Source organism: Vicia villosa, linkage group LG1 (assembly GCF_029867415.1).
Source record: "Vicia villosa cultivar HV-30 ecotype Madison, WI linkage group LG1, Vvil1.0, whole genome shotgun sequence".
NCBI classification, from domain to species: domain Eukaryota; kingdom Viridiplantae; phylum Streptophyta; class Magnoliopsida; order Fabales; family Fabaceae; genus Vicia; species Vicia villosa.
Genome location: NC_081180.1, coordinates 218,126,090 through 218,148,501, shown reverse-complemented (window position 1 = coordinate 218,148,501; position 22,412 = coordinate 218,126,090).

Genomic DNA, 22,412 nt, shown 5'->3' with positions numbered 1-22,412 from the left:
CCATTAATACTGATTTCCCTTTCCGTTCTCAACCCAGAGTTGATGTTTACCTCTTATCAAACCCATAGTTAACTTCCCTTTATTCTTCGACCCATAGTTGACTCACTTTTCTTTTTCAACCTAGAGTTGATGCATATTTCACATCTAACCCAAAGTTAATTTGATCAATCCATAATTGATACATTCTTCCTCAATGGAGTTGACACCATCTCTTCCTCAGTGGATCCTATCTCTCACAAGGCAAATTTTCAGGTTCACTTGATATTTAATCTTCTTCCACCTTGAATGCTCGAAAGGCTGACACCAATCTCACCTTCAGGTTTAAGATGATTAAATAGGGGCAGCTGTTGCACCCCAAAATTTGCCCTCCTAATTTCACTTCTAACTAGCTTAAGTTTTGCATAAATTTGCATCATTCATTAGGTCATCTGACACATCATGCATCACTAACAAATAAATCTTACATGGGGATCAAGGATCTCAAAATTAGAATATTTATTATTGATGCGAAGGTTCTGTATTGAAGTTTAGTGCAACTATTTCTTTCATCAAACATGACTCATGGAGTTAAGGTCATTGGATATTTTGCGAGAAGGCAGAGTAGTATACTTGAGTTCAAAATCTTCCTCGCGTATTCGTATCCAGAATTATCCCATGGTATATTTAAGATTTCTTGGAAGCCATCATCCATCCAATCTAAAGATATATTTGTTACGAATGTGGCTTTCACACCAAGAGCATCACTTGAGTTCTAATGTTATAATTTGTGTGCATTATGGTGCAAGGTATCACATCTAATCAAGTCAGTTTGTTTATGATACAAGGAAATTTCATAAGGCTCATTATACAACACAAAGTCATCCTGGTAATAATTTGTGTACCCGGAACATTTTTGGGTTTGTTAGACTGGTTATGTTTGCTGGCAAGTAAAAATTTTGCCTTGTTATCAAATAATTCTTACACACAATGAATATTGGAAGATGATTATTTCCATAACGTAACAATATGTTACTTTTAGTATATTTAACCATTTACAAAAAAAAACATAAAAAGAGATAAGAACCACTTGGTCAAAAATCCAAAGCTCATTACAATATCACTATCAAGACTTATACAAATTTCCTAAGGCTATCCCACGAGTTTCATGCTTTTCGCTATGCACAAGAATCCACCGGCTTGCTACATCAACCGTTCCAACTTTCTTCAATTATCTTCACTCTTTAGAACCATCATTCATCATGCGAGCAACGGTTATCAGCTTCACAAATCCAGAAATTAAGAAATCTCCTGCACAAGAAAAGAAAACCAGTTCAAAATTGCATTCATAATAAGTTCTGCACATTCAGATTCATTACAAAAAAACTTGCTCTAAGCCATATACCAAGTCAATACCGAACCATAACAAACTCACACCAACAAGTCCAATCATCATCACATACATATCATTGTTTACTACCCTAAATTTAGCATACATTACACACAAACATAATCCAAACGGCCCCTGCATATATTCAGTCAGCCCCTGCAAACAATAACAGGAGGCAAAAACCAACATAACACCAACAAAAACCCCACCTTAACTTCACTAACAGCCAGCCATTCCATAAATATCCTAACTGAACTTCAATCACAAAAACCAATGTTATAACTAACTTTCAACAGAATTATAACTGAAAACTACTTCTCTAGCAAACTCCTAACCAACTAACTTATAACCTCACAACAGAATCAGTTACTCCTCTAACCAATCCTAACAACCTCTAACCAATTGAAACCGAGTTATAACAGAAAAATCACTGGATAACTAACCTTATAGGAGACTCAATCCTAGCCCTCCAATCTGATAACCGAAACTCAATCCAAGGGCTATAATCTCTCCTCCCTCAACTAACTTTTCCCTCTCAATCTCTATATATTCAAACCTCCCTCCATTTTTAAAGCCTCCCCACCATTTCTCACTTCTATTCATCATCTTCACTCTTCAATTCAATCATCCTCTCTTCACTTCATCACCATCTTCATCCTCATTCTTCACATACCTCCAACCCTCTCTGCAACCTTCTCCTTCCCCTTCACATCCCTCAACCTCACTAAAGCTCAGGGATCCATAACTGTCAAAGCTTCATCAATGGAAGCTCTGAATAGTTGAGCTGAACCTTCAATCCTCAACTCTCTGCTATCTTCAATCATTCAATCTCAAACTCGTAGAACAATCACGACAAACTCTCACCCTCTCAATTTCACTTCAAGCACGCTTTCGACGACAACAAAAGATTTCCAGAAATTCAAAACAAGAAGAGGAAGAAGAAGGAATCGTAAAGCAGAAAGAATCAAGGAATCGAGAATTACCTGAAGCATATTATCGTTCTTCCGCGTTTATTTCACGCCTTCTTTGCATCAAGCCGGTCGGAATCTTCTCTCCGGTGTTCTGTCTCCTCACGCGCACCTTCAACTCCAGGTAAGTCTCCGAATCACCTCTTCCATCTTCATATTGTTGTTTTCTTGAAGTTATGATATAATATCGGCATCTTTGAGCATTTCCCCCATCATCTTGGTCCGTAATTCATAGCCATTAGCGTTTAATTTTGTTTTTGCTTAGATCTAGGGTTCCTTTGTGGTTCAGATTAAAGGGGATTGGGATAGAATATGGGGAAAGAAGTCTCGTATCTAGAAAGAGGAGGCGGAGACGGGTTGATTGGCGGTTTTAGTTTTGAACTTGGCCGAGCTCCGCCGCCTCCGGCGCGGCGGAGCGATTTCCGGTGAGAAAGGCGTGAGAACGAACGAGAGAGTCTGAGTAAGAGAGAAGTTGGATCGTCACTTTAACTTAACCCTAATTTCCCATAATTTCCCTTTTACATACATTATTTGATTAATTTTAGATTGTTGATTAATTGAGCTTAAATCTGGATTTATTGGATTGATTAAGTTTGATACATTAGACTAATTGTAATAATTGGACGAAAGAACAATTCATCTGGGCCACGCAATGCAAATCTTCCCCTTGGCCCATTGCTTTCTGTTGATGCTGAAAATTGTAACAATAATATCCTGGGCCTGATCACTAATCACACACCCCCTCGGGCCCATCACCACTTTTTGGCATGATAAAAATCTGATAACAAAAACCCTTTGGGCTGGGCCCTGCGCCCACTGCTCTTCACACCCATAATCCAGTTCACACCCCCCTGTTTCCATTATTAGAATTTAAGTTTTAATTAGAGTTTTATCATTTCTTTTGTACAATAAAAATACTAATTTTCTCCTATATTTTTAGACCTTAATACTAATTTTTGACATAGACAATAATCAAAAAAAATATTAGTTTTTAGGCTATTTGTTTTTAGTCTTTTTACTTGACTTGTAATTCAATTTCTTTCATAAAAATAATAGTACTTTTAACTCACTTTTGTGCTATATTTTGACTTGTTCTATTTCATGCTCTTGTACTATTTTCATGTATCCTACTTGTTGACTTCTAATTGTGATCTTTATTTTCATATTCTTTTATTCCTAACCTTAGGTAGAAACCATGATAACATTAGGTAGAAATTCCCTTCATACTTAGGCTAGTTTCTTTTCCTTTTCAACTTTAAAACACCTAACAATTATCCAAATAAAATCCCTTTAAAAAATACTAAGAAAATACTAAAAAGCACTAATCAAAAAGTGAAAATCATTAAATAGGGAATGGAAGCTTGGACCTCCCTTGCTTAAGGGAATCGTTCGAGTGCTTGGATCTCCCTTGCTTAAGGGAACCATTCGAGCGTAAATTCCCAATCATAAAAAACACAAACCATAGAGCAACTTGAGTCTCCCTTGCTTAAGGGTGTCACTTGAAACGCTCAAAATCTCTTCTTCATCTCGCCTCCGAGGCCTTCTTTAATCGGACACGTTATTTCCGCTCCATTCCCAGCTTGAGACTCCAGAGGTCGAGCAGCGGAGTGCGAATGTGACTTCGTCCACTAAAAAACATAAAAACAAACAAAAACTAAAGAGCTGAACTACAGCGCTCTGATTCCTGAAAAGGATACGTAGGCATTGGGTCGCGGGGCCTAAGCGAGCACAACTATTTAAAAACCTTATTTTCCCCGTGTTTCTTCTTCTTTCATTTCCATGCATTCCCTTTGCATTAAGCCTTAGATTTATAGTACACACCCTTTAGATAGAAACAAACATAGGTGGATACCATCGAGTACGATGGGCGTGAGGGGTGCTAGTACCTTCCCCTTGCGTAACCGACTCCCGTACCCTATCTCTGGTTGAAAGACCTCGTTCTTATTCATCCTAGGTTTTTTGATATTCCTTTCCCTCTTTGGGATAAATATATTGGTGGCGACTCTCTGTTCACATTTCGCGAGCGTGCGACGGATATCACCAAATTCGTGTGAAGGCGGAAGATATTCAGAAGACGGCATTCCGAACGAGGTATGGACATTATGAATATTCTGTCATGCCATTTGGTGTTACTAATGCACCTGGTGTTTTCATGGAGTATATGAACAGGATATTTCATTCGTATCTTGACAAGCTCGTGGTAGTGTTCATTGATGACATTCTAATTTACTCGAAGAATGATGAAGAGCATGCAGATCATTTAAGAGTGGTATTGGAATTATTGAAGGAGAAGAAGTTGTATGCAAAATTGTCTAAATGTGAATTCTGGTTGAAGGAAGTAAGTTTTCTTGGTCTGGCAGGTTACTATAGAAAGTTCAATGAAGGATTTTCGAAGTTGGCATTACCAATGACTAAGCTAACAAGGAAAGGACAAGTATTAGTATGGGATTCAGAATGTGAAAAAGTTTTTCAAGAATTGAAGAAAAGATTGACGAGTGCTCTGATCTTAATTTTGCCTAATCCAGCGAAGTCTTTTAATGTGTACTGTGATGCTTCACTGATGGGTTTAGGTGGTGTTTTGATGCAAGATAAGCAGGTAGTGGCTTATGCTTCAAGACAATTGAAAATTCATGAAAGGAATTATCCGACTCATGATTTAGAATTGGCAGCTGTGGTATTTGTGTTGAAGCTGTGGAGACATTATCTTTATGGTTCTCGATTTGAGGTATTCAGCGATCATAAGAGTCTGAAGTATCTCTTCGATCAGAAGGAACTTAATATGAGGCAGAGGAGATGGTTAGAATTTCTGAAGGACTATGATTTCGGTTTGAATTACCATCCTGGTAAAGCAAATGTTGTTGCTGATGCATTGAGCAGGAAATCATTGCATATGTCTATGCTAATGGTGCGAGAATTGGATTTAATTGAGCAATTCCGAGATTTGAGTTTGGTATGCGAAATTACTTCTAATAGTGTTAAGTTGGGGATGTTGAAGTTAACCAATATTATCCTTAAGGAGATTAGAAACGAACAGAAATCTGACATTGTCTTGGTAGATAAGTTGACATTGATTAACCAAGGTCGAGGAGGTGAATTCCAAATCAATGAGAATGGCGTTATGAGGTTTGGAGACCGAGTGTGTGTACCCGATGTTGCTGAGATAAGAAAGAGTATTCTGGAAAAAGGACACCGAAGTGGATTGAGTATTCATCCTGATGCTACTAAGATGTATCATGATTTGAAGAAGTTGTTTTGGTGGCCTGGAATGAAGAAGGAAATTGCTGAGTTTGTTCATGCATGTTTAATTTGTCAGAAGTCGAAAATTGAGCATCAGAAACCGTTTGGATTGATGGAACCGTTGTTTGTTCCGGATTGGAAGTGGGATGGAATTTCTATGGACTTTGTATCTGGTTTACCTAGATCGAGCAAGAATTGTGATTCTATTTGGGTTATTGTAGACCGGTTAACGAAATCTGCTCACTTTATTCCAATAAGAATGGATTATCCGATGGAGAAGTTGGCTCAGTTGTATGTTGAGAAGATAGTGAGTTTGCATGGTGTTCCGGCTATTATTGTGTCAGATAGAGACCCGAGGTTTACTTATAAGTTCTGGACAGGATTGCAAGAAGCCTTAGGTACTAAGCTGAGGTTGAGTTCTGCTTATCATCCGCAGACAGATGGTCAGACGAAGAGAACGATTCAATCGTTAGAGGATTTGTTACGAGCTTGTGTATTGGAAAAAGGTGGTGCTTGGGATAGTTATTTACCTTTGATTGAGTTTACCTACAACAATAGTTATCATTCGAGTATTGGTATGGCTCCGTTCGAGGCATTGTATGGTAGGAGATGTAGAACGCCTTTGTGTTGGTACGAATCTGGAGAAAATGCGGTGGTTAGACCGGAGATTGTGCAACAAACTACAGAAAAGATCAAGATGATTAAGGAGAAGATGAGAACTTCTCAGAGTCGTTAGAGGAGTTACCATGACAAAAGAAGGAAGGATATTGAATTTAAGGAGGGAGATCATGTGTTCATGCGAGTTACTCCGATGACTGGCATCAGGAGAGCCTTGAAGTCGAGGAAGTTAACTCCGTGTTTCATTGGTCCATTTCAAATTACTAAGAAGATTGGGAAGGTTGCTTATCAGATTGCTTTACCACCTGCACTCGTTAATTTGCATGATGTGTTCCATGTATCTCAGCTGAGGAAATACATTGCGGATCCGTCTCATGAGATTCAGGTAGATGATATACAAGTGCGAGATAATCTTACTGTAGAGACATTACCTATGAGGATTGAAGATCGTAAAGTGAAGCAGTTACGAGGTAAAGAGATAGCAACGGTGAAAGTGGTTTGAGGAAGACCAGCCGATGGAAATGTTACATGGGAGTTAGAGAGCCAGATGAAGGACTCTTACCCGGAACTTTTCGTCTAAGGTATGTTTTCGAGGACGAAAACTCTTTTAGTGGGGGAGAGTTGTAACACCCCATAATTTCAGTTTATTAATTTAATTTGGATTTAAATTAAATAATTGGAATTTTAGTATTTTATTTGGAATTAGTTGGAAAATGATGGAATAAGGGCTATTGGGCTTGTGGTGTGATGTTAGTAAAAGAGTGGTGCTAGTTGGTTAAGCCTTTTTACTAAGTATATTCATTTTTATTTTATTTTCATAAAATAAGAAAAGGAACCTGCCATACCCCAAAATTTGCCCATACTATTTCTCTTGTTCAAACTCAAGTCAAGGCACAAAGCTCAAAGGCATCCCTCCTAAACAAAAGGCTCAAAAGGCTAGGGTTTTATTGTTCTGAGAAAAATCAATGGATCAAAAGACTCCAAGGCACCTCATATGGTTTATGATATTCCAAACTACCTCCATGACAAAATTCAAGGCTCAATTCAAAGGATTGGTCACTCAAATGCTCAGAAAGTCAACAATTGACTAGGTTAACCTAAAAGTCAACTGTGGTCAAAATAAAGTCAAAACTCCTGATTTTTTGTCAAGATCCTCATATTGAAGTATAATTCACCATTTGATCAAGAATTGATCATGGTTCATCAAAGAAAGATCAAAAATCAACAAATCAAAAAGTTTCTAAATTAGGGTTTGTATAGGAGAAAGTCAACTGAACTTTGACCAGCCATAACTCTCACATGGAACATCAAAATTTTTCCATCCAAAGCTCATTTTTAAGGAAATTGGATTCTATACAATTTCGTCTCTCACATGCCATGTCTAAAAATGCTTCATTTGAGAGATATGGACCAAAACATTATAGGTCCTTTTCAAAAGCCAACAAAAAGTCACTTTTTTCAAAAGGATATATAAGGAGCATGGAAACACATTTTGATATGAGACCAAAGACACTGGTTAAAGGACTCTCTAAGGTTTCTAAAAAATCCTAGAACACTTCCATACCTCAAAAAGTGAGAGAGATAGGTCTTGTCAAAGTTGGACAAATATAAGAGGGAAAATGTGAAACAAAAGGCTTCAAATTGAAATTTTTTGCAAAAGAGCCCAACATTTTATGGCCCAATCATAATCCACAAGTCATCCAAGGCCTCAAATCCATTTGCCACGAAAATCTTATGAATATTTGATTTTATTTGAATTTTTTTTCATTTAAATCATATATTTTATCAATATTTGAAGAAAATTTAAAAGATTGATTTTTCTTTTAATTTCAATTATAATCAATCTTCAATAATGTCCCATAATCATTAAAAATTTGTGCCAAGAAGGATGGGAATAATTGAATCAAATTTTGGCCATAATTAGTAATATTTTCAATCAAATTTTGCCAAATTGCCAATCATTGATTCAAAGGGATTCAATCCATAATAGTTGACCAAAAAGCAAGTCTTATAAATACATAAACCACTCATATGCAAGGGTTCACGAATATTCTGCAAGAAGAACCCTAGAGCCGAGTCCAAAATTCCAAGAAAATTTCAAAGTTGAAATCCGAGTTTGAGGCAAATTCAAAGTGTCTCCTTGATCCCAATACATTCCAATAGGTATTTGGAAGCTATCCAGGTCTTCACCTTCGATCAACAAGCGCAGAACACGCCTCTAATAGCCACGCCATTTGCATGTATTCGTATTTTCGCAGGTGTAGAAAGTCTTGCTCTGTTACAGCGCTCCTGCAAAAGGCGGTGTAAAAGAACCTGTTGCAGGTTTTGGTGGAGAAGACGACGACGTGTCGTCGCGTGAGTGGCCTGTTTGAAATGAATTTGGCGCGCTTCTCTCTTTCCACGGAATTGGTTTCAGTGCTTTAAGACGCACCCACTACCATGTTCCCTCGTTTTCACAACCATCAGATGCTTTTCTCTCTCAATCCAACGTACCAGGGCATGAGGGTGTATCATATTCCACACGCGCGCGCTGCACACGATCATAAGTTAAGTGTTTTATAATTTTTTAATTACATAGCCTCTTTTTATTTTAAATATATATATATATATATATATATATATTTATATATATTGTTTTAAATCTTTTTTCTTTATCATAATAAAAATATTATATGTTTTATTTTCAAAACTTTTCTTTTATAATTAATAATAATAATTATTTTCTTTTAATATTTATCTTATTTATTTTATTCATATGTATATATATTATTCAATATATTATTTTATTTTTTTCTTATTTATTTATTTATTTATTTATTCATATATAATATTTATTTCATTTAAATTATTTTATTTATAGATTTATTTATTTTCTTTTATTTAACCATATTTATTCATATATTCAAAAATTCATATATATTTTATTTTAATTCCACAATTCATAAAAAATACATGTGTGTCCGATTTTATTTTCTCTTCACGATTTAATTAATTAGGTCGCGAGACCAATAATTAATTAAATCGTTTACGTTTTTTTATTCAATTCGTACCCTAATCAGGGTTTACGAAGATCATTCCATACACTGAAATATTTGTTTTTCTGTGCCTTTTTCAGGGTTGCTCTTCCAATACACTCCGACTATGTGCCACGTCAAATTCAAAGCTAAGTTCTAACCTTTCTTATTTAAATATTTTTGCCTGTTATTTTATTTAATTAGGGTTTAATTCCCGCTGTCAATGAACTCCTCCTACACTTACTTCTTCTTTTTATTCTTTTGCCAATTCTTTAATGATCAGGGTCAATGCTTAATGCTCAAGGCAAATCTTTGCCCATCAACCTTAATTAATCGAAGCTAAGTATTTTTACCCTTTCCTCGTATTTTACTTTTATTGATTAGGGTTAACCGTACTCGATGTCTGAACTATAATGCACTCACATATATCCTGTTTCTTATTTTTCCCACCTTTTCAGGGTTTGCCAATTTCCAAAGCTTCGAATAGTCGGTAACCCTAAACCCTGATCTTAATTATTACTTGTTCAGACTTATTGCTCTATTTATCCCGCTGGTTTCATTTTCCCTTTCCCCCGCTGGTTTCATTTTCCCTTTCCCCATTATTGCTTTAATTATTAATATTAATTGTTGTGGTTAGTAATTCTAGGGAGTGCAAGCTTGTAATTAACCTAGAATAACTAATTATAAGATAAATATCTGAATCAAATCACGTGATTGTTGCACCCACGCATACTTTTTGGGTAATCTCTCTGTTGCCTTGTTGCGTGTTGCCTTGTTGCGTGTTGCCTTGTTGCCTGTTGCCTTGTGTTTTTTGCAGAATAGCCATGTTCCTCGAATACGAGGATACCTCAGCCATGTTGCCTCGATAAATACAAAGGTCATAAGACCCTAATGATGCCGCCTTCGATACACCAATATGACCTCGACCCTCGGAAGTTGCCTACGAAAGGCTGAGGTATCCTCTGGTCGCCTACGAAAGGCTATTCTGGTCCTTCCCTTAGACTACCTGCCTCTCTATGGCATGGGACAGTCTTGTGGTGAACGACGTTGCGACGACCCTTCAACCTCCAAATGAAAGGCTTCCTGCCCTCTCATGGCATGGATAGACCCTTTCACCCTGAAAGGCTAAAAGAACGTTTTTTTAAATACTGAGGTAATTTCTCCTAATTGCCTTGCTCTGGCTAAAACCTTTTCATATTCTTTCTCATAAACCTTCAAAATGGCTACGCTCATTTACGAGCTAAAGTCCGTATTTTTCTTCTACATTTCTTTTCAAAATGAGCAAAGCAATTAAGAGCCCATGGAAAACCGTGGATGCAAAGGGTGCCTTAAACCTTCCTTTTGCATAAATTACCCCCGAACCCATTTTCTTTTTCAAAAGGTTTTTTTCTGTTTCTTTTAGCCTGTCTCAATATTTGGATAACATAAAAGTCGGTGGCGACTCATGCTTAACCGCGACATTTTTCGATTTTAAAAGTCAGTTCACCGTATTACAGAACTGGCGACTCTGCTGGGGATTTTTCGAATAAAAGAGGGGTTACCTTAAAAGTTTAGGATTCACTTAATTGTTTTCTATTGTTTGCTTTGTTTGTTTTATTTTTCAGGGGCGTTTTAGGAATTAAATGAAGGACGAATCCTATTCCCGGATTCAAGAACACTTAAGATTAGGAGTGGCATAGTCATGGCGACCTCTTTCACATATGTGGGAGATGAGTCAATATGAAGTTCACGCTTGAGTTAGGACTCCATAGCATATGCACACCTTTCTCAAATGAGGGGGTCTATGTATGTGTCTACGGGTGCGCCGGAGCTCAAGGACCTTTAGTTACCCTTAACCCAACCTGGCCTTTAGGAACATAGTGGGGGGACTACTCTTGACAAATGTTGAGAGCTAGTCGCTACCCGATGCTACAATTCAGATAGGTCCTTTGTCAAAGTATCATTGCATGATGCGAATGTATCATGTCCTAGGGTGCCTTAGAAGGGCTGACAATTCTGGATAACTTGTAGAACCCGTTGCTGAAATTTCCTTATCCATAGAAATACCCTTGGGAAGGACACCTGATCAGACTCCATGCAAGGCTTAAGCCAAAAATTGTGTGACTTGTGTGACTTGCGTGACTTGTTTGTGTTTGCTACTAACCTTCGTTTCCTCGCAGGTTTTGTTGAAAGGACTTGTTTGTCCTTACTATCTCACGCAACGCCTAATGCACTGCATTCACATGACATCATGACATCATGACATCATAAGCATAACATAATTAACTAACCCTTTCAAGGATCCTAGGAATTTAGGGCGTGCAATTTCAGGTGCTCTTATCAAGGACTGAATTCCTATCTAGGGGCAAGAGGATTTATTTTCCTCTGGCCACATACCTTCCAATTCAAAGACACAGTACCTATCAAGGGTCAAGAGGATTTATTTTCCTCTAGCCATATATTTTCAAAGTCAGAGGCGATGACCCACTCGATATGGTGAGCTTGACTCTCAAAGAAAGACGTTCAAAGACAAAATTCAGAATTCTTCAGACAAAGACGCGACCAAATCATTTTCTAATGTTGCTAACTAAATGCCTAAAGATCCTTGAAAATATTGCATTTGCATTCATAACATCGCATAACAGGTTTCTTACAATAAGTCTCTCATCCTTCCTCGCTATTTATTTCAGCATCATGAATCTCGAACAATCAGTTAAGGACCTCCAAGCTCAAAACACTAAGTTCCAAGCCTTGATTCTGAATTTATCCAAGGGGCAAGAAGAGCTGAAAGCTATGCTGACTAAAAAGAAGAAGAAGAAGGGTAAGAAGACTCAGGTGAAAAAGCTTAGACCGATCTTGCAACTCAGGGATACTGAAACCTCTGAAGACAGTGATGAGGATGAGCAAGATGATGACGCTAGTATCAAAACTGATGCAAAGTGTAACCATGATTCTGCCAAACCCTCTGAAGAAGAAGAGGACTATCACCATGAGGATGAACGTCCTAATGAAAAATACAAGTTACTGGAGGAACGTATGAAAGCCATGGAAATTCAGAAGGTACCTGGACCGAATTTTGAAGATCTAGGACTCATCTCTGGAGTTGTTATACCTCCGAAATTCAAAATTCCAATTTTTGCAAAATACGATGGAGTCTCTTGTCCTAAGTTGCACTTGAGGTCTTATGTAAGGAAGATTCAACCTCATACTGTCGATAAGAAGCTATGGATCCACTTTTTTCAAGAGAGCTTATCTGGAACTCAACTCGAATGGTACTATCAACTGGAAAGTACCAACATCCATACCTGGGAAGATTTGGTTGTTGCCTTCTACCAGCAATACCAATACAATGCTGACCTCGCACCAACTCGCATGCAACTACAAAGCATGTCTATGGGACCCAAGGAAAGTTTCAAGGAGTATGCTCAAAAATGGAGAGATCTAGCTGAAAGAGTCAAACCCTCCTTAGCTGACAGAGAATTGGTCGATATGTTTATGAGTACACTGACTGGTCCTTTCTATAGTCACTTGCTGGGAAGTTCATCATCTGGATTCACTAACCTCATACTGATTGGGGAACGTGTCGAGAGTGGCATTCGAAGTGGTAAGATTCAAGTGGCTACATCCTCAGGTACTACAAAGAAGCATTTCAATGGGAGGTCAGATTCCAATGCTGTGTATGGGCAGAAAAGGATAAACCATGATCAATCTATTGGGGCAGTTCTGAGCTCCACACCGGCGCCTCAACAAGATCGTCAAAACAAACAAGATACACCCAGACGTCAATTCACAAAGATCAATATGTCGCTAGCTCAAGCCTTACAACATCTGCTAAAGGCAAATTTGATCACCCTGAGGGATCCTCCTAAGAATCCTAACACCTCTGCTCCTAGTTAGAAGCCCAATGAGAGGTGTGCATATCATTCTAATAGTCCTGGACATGACACAGAGAATTGTTGGCCGTAGAAGAACAAGATCCAAGATATGATCGACGCTGGTGAAATTGAGTTCGACCCTCTTGCAACTCCTAATGTGATCACTGCTCCCATGCCTAATCACACCAAGATTGCTAATGCTGTGGATGGCTAGAAAGATAGACTTTTAGATTATTAGTTTTACTTTCAGTTTGCACTTTTCTTTCCTGTTTGTTTAAACATTCGACTTATGATAGACATCATCTGTTTTAATAATCATCATCAGTGCATTGCATATGTTTGTCTTGAATAAATTATTTCGCTATCACTCATTTTAAATTATGTCTTTACTATTGCATATGTTTTGTGATATTCAACTCCCGCTAAGTTGTATGCCTTTTGAGGGAGGATGACGAAAACGATACCGCAACCTCATACAGTATGCTTTTGAACGGACTATGCTGATGATGTACAGGCTTTGTTTCAATTCCTAAACAGTGGAGATATAAGGATGTTAATCCCTCGTCAACCCCTTTGAGCCTAAGCAGTAGAAGTTTCTTTCTTGTACTAATTAAAACCCTTGATCATAACCTGGGGCAGGGTAGTTCTCAGTTAATTTGGCTGTGCATTCTATTTTTAGAGGATCATTCAGTACACCTTTCAACACAGGTTTCAATCATAAGCGTTCATCCGCACGCATCAAGGAAGTGTTAGAGATGTCAATCAAAAGCCAATGATGGTTCATCAATCATTAAGCAAGGCAGTCAATATCTTTCAAAAAAAATGAAAAAACATATATACAAAGAAAAGCCTGCTAAGTCAAAATCAAAAAGATGACTTAGGCAAAAATCAAGGCATCCCGCTGACTGTAAGCTCAAAATAGACAGTTCAGGCAAAAGTTAGGGATATCGAAAAGTTGAAAAAAAAGAAGTCAATAAATTCCTGAACAACACAATGTTGTGACTACCAAAAGGAAGAAGTGACTGCCATCTCAAAAGTTCTCTTTGCTTGTGAACCATCATCATTATCAAAGGTGCAAATCCAAAAGTCTCTCGGAACCTGAATGCATAAGTTGAATTAACTGAGCTTAGGATTGAAGATCATCACGAAGAGGGGTGGGTACAAACAAATATTGAGCCTTTATCCTTTGTTTCTTAAACCGTGAACCAAGCCACGTTACAACCCTTGAAAGTCCTAATTGAAGCATGGTTAGTTCGAAAGCATACTGTCACCAAAAAAGTATCCCGACTCCTTAAGGTTTACTACAAATGCTAGGTTGATATCATGTTTTTACAAATATCACGCTGTTACATCTCCTGTTTTAAATTTTTTCAAAAAACCTCAAGACAGACGTATGCATTGCATCTCATGAATTCTTTATTAAACATATTATGCTACATAATTTCAAATGTTAGCAACAGAAAGAATTTGCACAGGGTACAACTAATGACTGAAAGTTATCTCGACAGACAATATTACTCCAAGAAGCCATGGCTCTTACGTATACAAGGGGCATGACACATTTTGCCCAATCAATCTGGGGCAATCCAGTCAAGATTCGAAGAATCTCTCAAATGCCAAACAGTCAAAGGCATACATCCCAAGTGGATTTCGAGCTATTTTTCAATCAAGTCAAGATTCCAAGAATCTCTCAAAAAGCCAAACAATCAGGGGCATGCACCCAAGTGGGGCCTAAGCTACCGCCCGATCAGTCAGGGGCATCATACTAAGCACTAGGGGCATATCACCCATAGTATATATCTCAGAAGGTCCTCGCGAGGCGAATCTTTTCAAATTCCTTAATAGCTGGGGCAAAGCTATGCAAGGCATGTTCAACACTTCGATCAACACTCACTGGTGCTTTCCAATCAATACGAGTCCAGGAATGGCAAGTGTTATAATCACTGGGGGCAACGTTCAAGACATCCATATCTTCTCCACAAAGTCAACTTCACAAGATCATATCCCCACAAAGTAATCATCAAAGAAGATATCCTCAAACATACTCATCCAACAAAAGACATAGCTCCTCAACAGAGTTCACATCTTTGACATCGTCGGTTCCCCAACCTGCTTCTCTTCTCCAAACATGGTTTGTTAATATCTCTAATCCCCAGTCAGGGAACATCAAGTTACTGATCATCCCCAAGCAGAAATCATAAATCCCCAGCTGTGTATCTTCAAAACAAGATCAGGCATCAGAGTCGCAATGACCTAGAGATTTATTTTCTCAATCAAGATATTTAAAAATAGCATAAATCATGTTCATACATCATATATCATAGTTAATTCATAACATACATACATCTCATGGCATATGCATACACTCTCATCCATTTCAAAAAAATTACGATACATGCATCACGACATTGCATAAAACTAATGCTTCTTTTGCAGTCTACTTCTACAATCAAATAAACATTATCTTCCAGATGTAGCGCAGAGATAATCAAGTCAACGATTTAATTCTGACGCTCATTCTAGACAGAGATTTAATTCTGATAACTTAATTTTGGATATTCTCCAGAGATAGTTCAGAGATAATCAAGATTTAATTTTGATACTTAGTTCAGGGTATTCTCTAGAGATAGTTCAGAAATGATCAAGACAGAGATTTAGTTCTGATACTTAGTTCCGGATATCTTCCAAAGATAGTTCAGAGATAATCAAGACAAAGATTCAGTTCTGACACTTAATTTTGGATATCGTCCAAAGATAGTTCAGAGATAATCAAAACAAAGATTTAATTTTGACACTTAATTTTGGATATCTTCCAAAGATAGTTCAGAGATAATCAAAACTAAGATTTAATTTTGACACTTAATTTTGGGATATCTTCCAAAGATAGTTCAGAGATAATCAAGACAATGATTCAATTTTGACACTTAATTTTGGATATCTTCCAAAGATAGTTCAGAGATAATCAAGACAGAGATTTAATTTTGACAATTATTTCTGGGTATTCTCCGAAGATAGATCAGAGATAATCAAGACAATGATTTAGTTTTGATACTTAGTTTCGGGTATCTTCCATGAATAGTTCAAAGATAATCAAAAGACTTAGATCTAATTCAGTTACTACGAACGGTGATGACACAATCAATCTCCAATACATCTTCTACAAACACTTGGATGGTATCTCCAAGCCCATCTCCGACAAAAGTCCCTACTACAGCTAGGGCAAATTTCTTGGTATTCTAGTGCTCAATCATCTTCCACCTACAGATACGGACTGACATGCAAACCACTCTACATCTTCAAGTGTAAGAAGATTGATCAGGGGCAGCTGTCATACCCCAAAATTTTCCCATACTATTTCTCTTGTTCAAACTCAAGTCAAGGCACAAAGCTCAAAGGCATCCCTCCTAAACAAAAGGCTCAAGAGGCTAGGGTTTTGTTGTTCTGAGAAAAATCAATGGATCAAAAGACTCCAAGGCACCTCATATGGTTTATGATATTCCACACTACCTCCATGACAAAATTCAAGGCTCAATTCAAAGGATTGGTCACTCAAATGCTCAGAAAGTCAACAGTCGACTAGGTTAACCTAAAAGTCAACTGTGGTCAAAGTAAAGTCAAAACTCTTGATTTTTTGTCAAGATCCTCATATTGAAGTATCATTCACCATTCGATCAAGAATTGATCATGGTTCATCAAAGAAAGATCAAAAATCAACAAATCAAAAAGTTTCTAAATTAGGGTTTGTATAGGAGAAAGTCAACTGAACTTTGACCAGCCATAACTCTCACATGGAACATCAGAAATTTTCCATCCAAAGCTCATTTTGAAGGAAATTGGACTCTCTACAATTTTTTCTCTCACATGCCAAGTTTAAAAATGCTTCATTTGAGAGATATGGACCAAAACATTATAGGTCCTTTTCAAAAGCCAACAAACAGCCACTTTTTTCAAAAGGATATATAAGGAGCATGGAAAAACATTTTGATATGAGACCAAATACACTGGTTAAAGGACTCTCTAAGGTTTCTAAAAAATCCTAGAACACTTCCATACCTCAAAAATTGAGAGAGATAGGTCTTGTCAAAGTTGGACAAATATAAGAGGGAAAATGTGAAACAAAAGGCTTCAAATTGAAATTTTTTGCAAAAGAGCCCAACATTTTATGGCCCAATCTTAATCCACAAGTCATCCAAGACCTCAAATCCATTTGCCACGAAAATCTTATGAATATTTGATTTTATTTGAATTTTTTTCATTTAAATCATATATTTTATCAATATTTGAAGAAAATTGAAAAGATTGATTTTTCTTTTAATTTCAATCATAATCAATCTTCAATAATGTCCCATACTCATTAAAAATTCGTGCCAAGCAGGATGGGAATAATTGAATCAAATTTTGGCCATAATTAGTAATATTTTCAATCAAATTTTTCCAAATTGCCAATCACTGATTCAAAGGGATTCAATCCATAATAGTTGACCTAAAAGCAAGCCTTATAAATACATAAACCATTCATATGCAAGGGTTCACGAAAATTCTGCAAGAAGAACCCTAGAGCCGAGTCCAAAATTCCAATAAAATTTCAAAGTTGAAATCCGAGTTTGAGGCAAATTCAAAGTGTCTCCTTGATCCCAATACATTCCTAAAGGTATTTGGAAGCTATCCAGGTCTTCACCTTCGATCAACAAGCCCAGAACACGCCTCTAATAGCCACGCCATTTGCACGTATTCGTATTTTCGCAGGTGTAGAAAGTCTTGCTCTGTTACAGCGCTCCTGCAAAAGGCGGTGTAAAAGAACCTGTTGCAGGTTTTGGTGGAGAAGACGACGACGTCTCGTCGCGTGAGTGGCCAGTTTGAAATGATTTTGGTGCGCTTCTTTCTTTCCACATAGTTGGTTCTAGTGCTTTAAGACGCACCCACTACCATGTTCCCTCGTTTTCACAGCCATCAGATGCTTCTCTCTCTCAATCCAACGTACCAGGGCATGAGGGTGTATCATATTCCACACGCGCGCGCTGCACACGATCATAAGTTAAGTGTTTTATAATTTTTTGTATTTTTTAATTACATAGCCTCTTTTTATTTTATATATTAATATATATATATATATATATATATATATATATATATATATATATATATTAATATATATATATATATAATGTTTTAAATCTTTTTTCTTTATCATAATAAAAATATTATATGTTTTATTTTCAAAACTTTTCTTTTATAATTAATAATAATAATTATTTTCTTTTTTTTCTTATTTATTTATTTATTTATTCATATATAATATTTATTTCATTTAAATCATTTTATTTATAGATTTATTTATTTTCTTTTATTTAACCATATTTATTCATATATTCAAAAATTCATATATATTTTATTTTAATTCCAAAATTCATAAAAAATACCAGTGTGTCCGATTTTATTTTCTCTTCTCGATTTAATTAATTAGGTCGCGAGACCAATAATTAATTAAATCGTTTACGTTTTTTATTCAATTCGTACCCTAATCAGGGTTTACGAAGATCATTCCATACACTGAAATATTTGTTTTTCTGTGCCTTTTTCAGGGTTGCTCTTCCAATACACTCCGACTATGCGCCACGTCAAATTCAAAGCAAAGTTCTAACCTTTCTTATTTAAATATTTTTGCCTGTTATTTTATTTAATTAGGGTTTAATTCCCGCTGTCAATGAACTCCTCCTACACTTACTTCTTCTTTTTATTCTTTTGCCAATTCTTTAATGATCAGGGTCAATGCTTAATGCTCAAGGCAAATCTTTACCCATCAACCTTCATTAATCGAAGCTAAGTATTTTTACCGTTTCCTCGTATTTTACTTTTATTGATTAGGGTTAACCGTACTCGATGTCTGAACTATAATGCACTCACATATATCCTGTTTCTTATTTTTTCCACCTACGAAAGGCTGAGGTATCCTCTGGTCGCCTACGAAAGGCTATTATGGTCCTTCCCTTAGACTACCTGCCTCTCTATGGCATGGGACAGTCTTGTGGCGAACGACGTTGCGACGACCCTTCAACCTCCAAATGAAAGGCTTCCTGCCCTCTCATGGCATGGATAGACCCTTTCACCCTGAAAGGCTAAAAGAACGTTTTTTTAAATACTGAGGTAATTGCTCCTAATTGCCTTGCTCTGGCTAAAACCTTTTCATATTCTTTCTCATAAAACTTCAAAATGGCTACGCTCATTTACGAGCTAAAGTACGTATTCTTCTTCTACATTTCTTTTCAAAATGAGCAAAGCAATTAAGAGCCCGTGGAAAACCATGGATGCAAAGGGTGCCTTACACCTTCCTTTTGCATAAATTACCCTCGAACCCGTTTTCTTTTTAAAAAGGTTTTTTTCTGTTTCTTTTAGCCTTTCTGAATATTTGGCTAAAATAAAAGTCAGTGGCGACTCGTGCTTAACCGCGACATTTTCGATTATAAAAGTCAGTTCACCGTATTACAGAACCATTTGGGGAGAGAAAGGAAGAACACGTGAAAAGGACAAGAGAAAAGAAAGAGGCAAGAACGTGAAACCGGAAGGAAAGCATTCAAGAAATTCATCGAGGTAAGGGGGGACTCTTCCTTTTAGTATCTATTATATGGTCTTAGGTAATAGGTAGATTGATGTATGGTTTGATTCAATTAGACATTGGGGTTGTTAGGTTAGGTTGTTCTAAATTGGATTGAATTGATGATAATTGTGTGAACTATTTGGTTAATAATGCGTTTAAATGATGTTTTGTGGTGTATAATTGAATGTATGATGATTATATGCCTGTATGTGATGTTTGGAATCGTTTTTGGGTGAAAAGGATGTGAAATCGCAGGGTCTGTCGCAGACTTGGGGTTTTCTGAAATCGCAGGTCCGCTGAGCGGAGGGGGTCCGCTGAGCGGAGGTCCCAACGTAGTTCACTTTTTTTGGACGTCGCTAGAGGTCCGCTGAGCGGGGGTCGGAAGAATTTCACTTCTGCCTTGCGTCGCTGACCGAACCTTGCTGTGTGTGAATTTTTCTAAACTTTAAAATGACGTATCTTTTGATCCGTGTATCATTTCTTAGTGCCGTTTTTGATGTTGTGCAAGTAATTAAATGTTTTATATGATGAATGCTGAATATGGGCGGTGGCCGACTTTATTCCTTTAAAACTGGATTTAATTACTTGATGGGAATTGAACATTGTGTGCATATGAGATAGGTGTGACAATGTAGTTGATGTGATGATAAATTTGTTGTGATTATTATTACGATTGTGATGAATGCATGACTATTTGAATGATGTTGAAAAAATGTACATACTTATTCGGTGATGTGGTGTTGAGATGAACTGTTCATCGTGATTTGGTGATGTTTTTGAGTATGTTATGTGTGTTTCATTCATTCATATGCATTTGGTGTTGGATCTCGGTGATGTTGGATCGTTGGTGGACATATCTCCCATTGTGCGGAAATTGTGTCGGTGGGCCGTATCTCGATGAGGCGTAGATCGGTTAGGTGGATTGATTCCACGGTTTATTGGTACCAAATGCATAGTGTCAGTTATGTCATATGCATTTCGTCATAATATGATTGTGTGAATTTCGGTGTTATGTGTTGTGATCTAATATTGTGTGGATTGATGAATAATGGATGAGAATCTGAATATGTATAATTGGGTGAACGGTATATTATAATGCTTGTTGCTTATGAATTGCATAATATCTACTAACTGCGAATGAGACTCACCCTTACATGTTGTCATTTTCAGATTGAGGATTAGCGGAATTAGTGCTTGGTGAGGATGACTCGTAGAGTTTATCCACTTATGTTGGGTCGTGTCGGTCATGCTCTGGTCTTGTAACGCTGGGAAACGAGAGTTTTAGAGTTTTACGAGATTACTCTGTTTTATTTGATGATGACTTGTATTTCCATTTGGTCGTATTTGACACTGTTTCTTATTCCGCTGTGATAAACATGATTGTGTTCTGGCGAACCGTTTCCTAATGAAGCATGACTTTGACCTTAGTTGATTTAATTATTTTAAATAATTGTGGCACCCTTGTGCATATGTTTTTACTCTGATATATTTACTTAGATTGTCGCGGGGTTTAGAAGGGTGTTACATATAGGGCCAAAAGAAAAGCACTGGAATTTAACTGGGATACCCTGTTGTCATGCTATTGCATGTATATGGTATAACAAAAAAGCACCAGAAGACTATGTTTCATCATATTATAGGTAAATCAAACATTTATATTGTCTTTTCATTTCAGCTCCGCATTTTGTATGTTACCATATTAATGAGATAATTTTGTGTGCATATAGGACATCTACTGTGCTTGCTACATATAGTCACATCATCTTGCCAACAAATGGGCCACGGTTTTGGCCAAATGATGGAAACCTAGCCATCAACCCACCTGTCATGAGGAGAGCTATTGGACGGCCAAAGAAGAGTCGATACAAGGCTAATGATGAGCCTAGAAGCACAAACACATTGCCAAGACTTCTTCAAAATGTGAAAAATTGTGGAAATATGGGACATAACAAAAGAACTTGCAAAGGGAAGCGAGCGGCTGAGAGATCCATTCTTAAGGGTGGAAATAAAAAGGAAAAGAAGAATGCAAAAAAGGATGTTGAGAAAACTATCATAGATGAAGGTGAAGGTGGAGAAAAACACAAGAAATGGGGGGATTGAGTTGTGTTCTTTATCAAATAAAATTCCCTTTCTTTTTCTTTAACGTATTTTCTTTCTTTTGTTTAATCATCTATTGGATTATGCTTTTGATGTTGCGGAAACATGAAGATGTAGAACTACATAACCAATGATATGTTCATTTTAACTTCTAAAGGATATCAGAACTTCTAACTTGCTCAGTACAGTTCTGAGGAGCTTTTGCTTGAATGTTCTAAGTTAAAACGAATAGAGCAGAAAGTAAAAGACACATTCATTTTTATCCTAGTTCACCTTCGGAATAAGGCTACCTCCAGTCCACCTTCTTCAGGTGATTTGCCTCTTGTCCAGAGGTCTTAATCCACTATAACCAAATCATGATTACAACTGCACGATCCTCCGTCGAGACTAACAATCCTGCACAACCAACTGATGTGACTAACCATCTGGACAATGACTCGTTCAGTGATTTCCACGAGATATAACGTCCATTGACTCAGGAACCCTGCATAGGCTACCCGCTGTGACTAAACCTGCACAAGTCAACTATTTCTGACTAACTACAATGGACTTTTCAGTGATCCCCACGAGATATAACATCCATTGACTCCTGGACTCCTGACCCTCGCTCGGTCTCCAAGAGATTTCCACAATGACCGCTACCAATTGTCTTCTTAAGCTTTT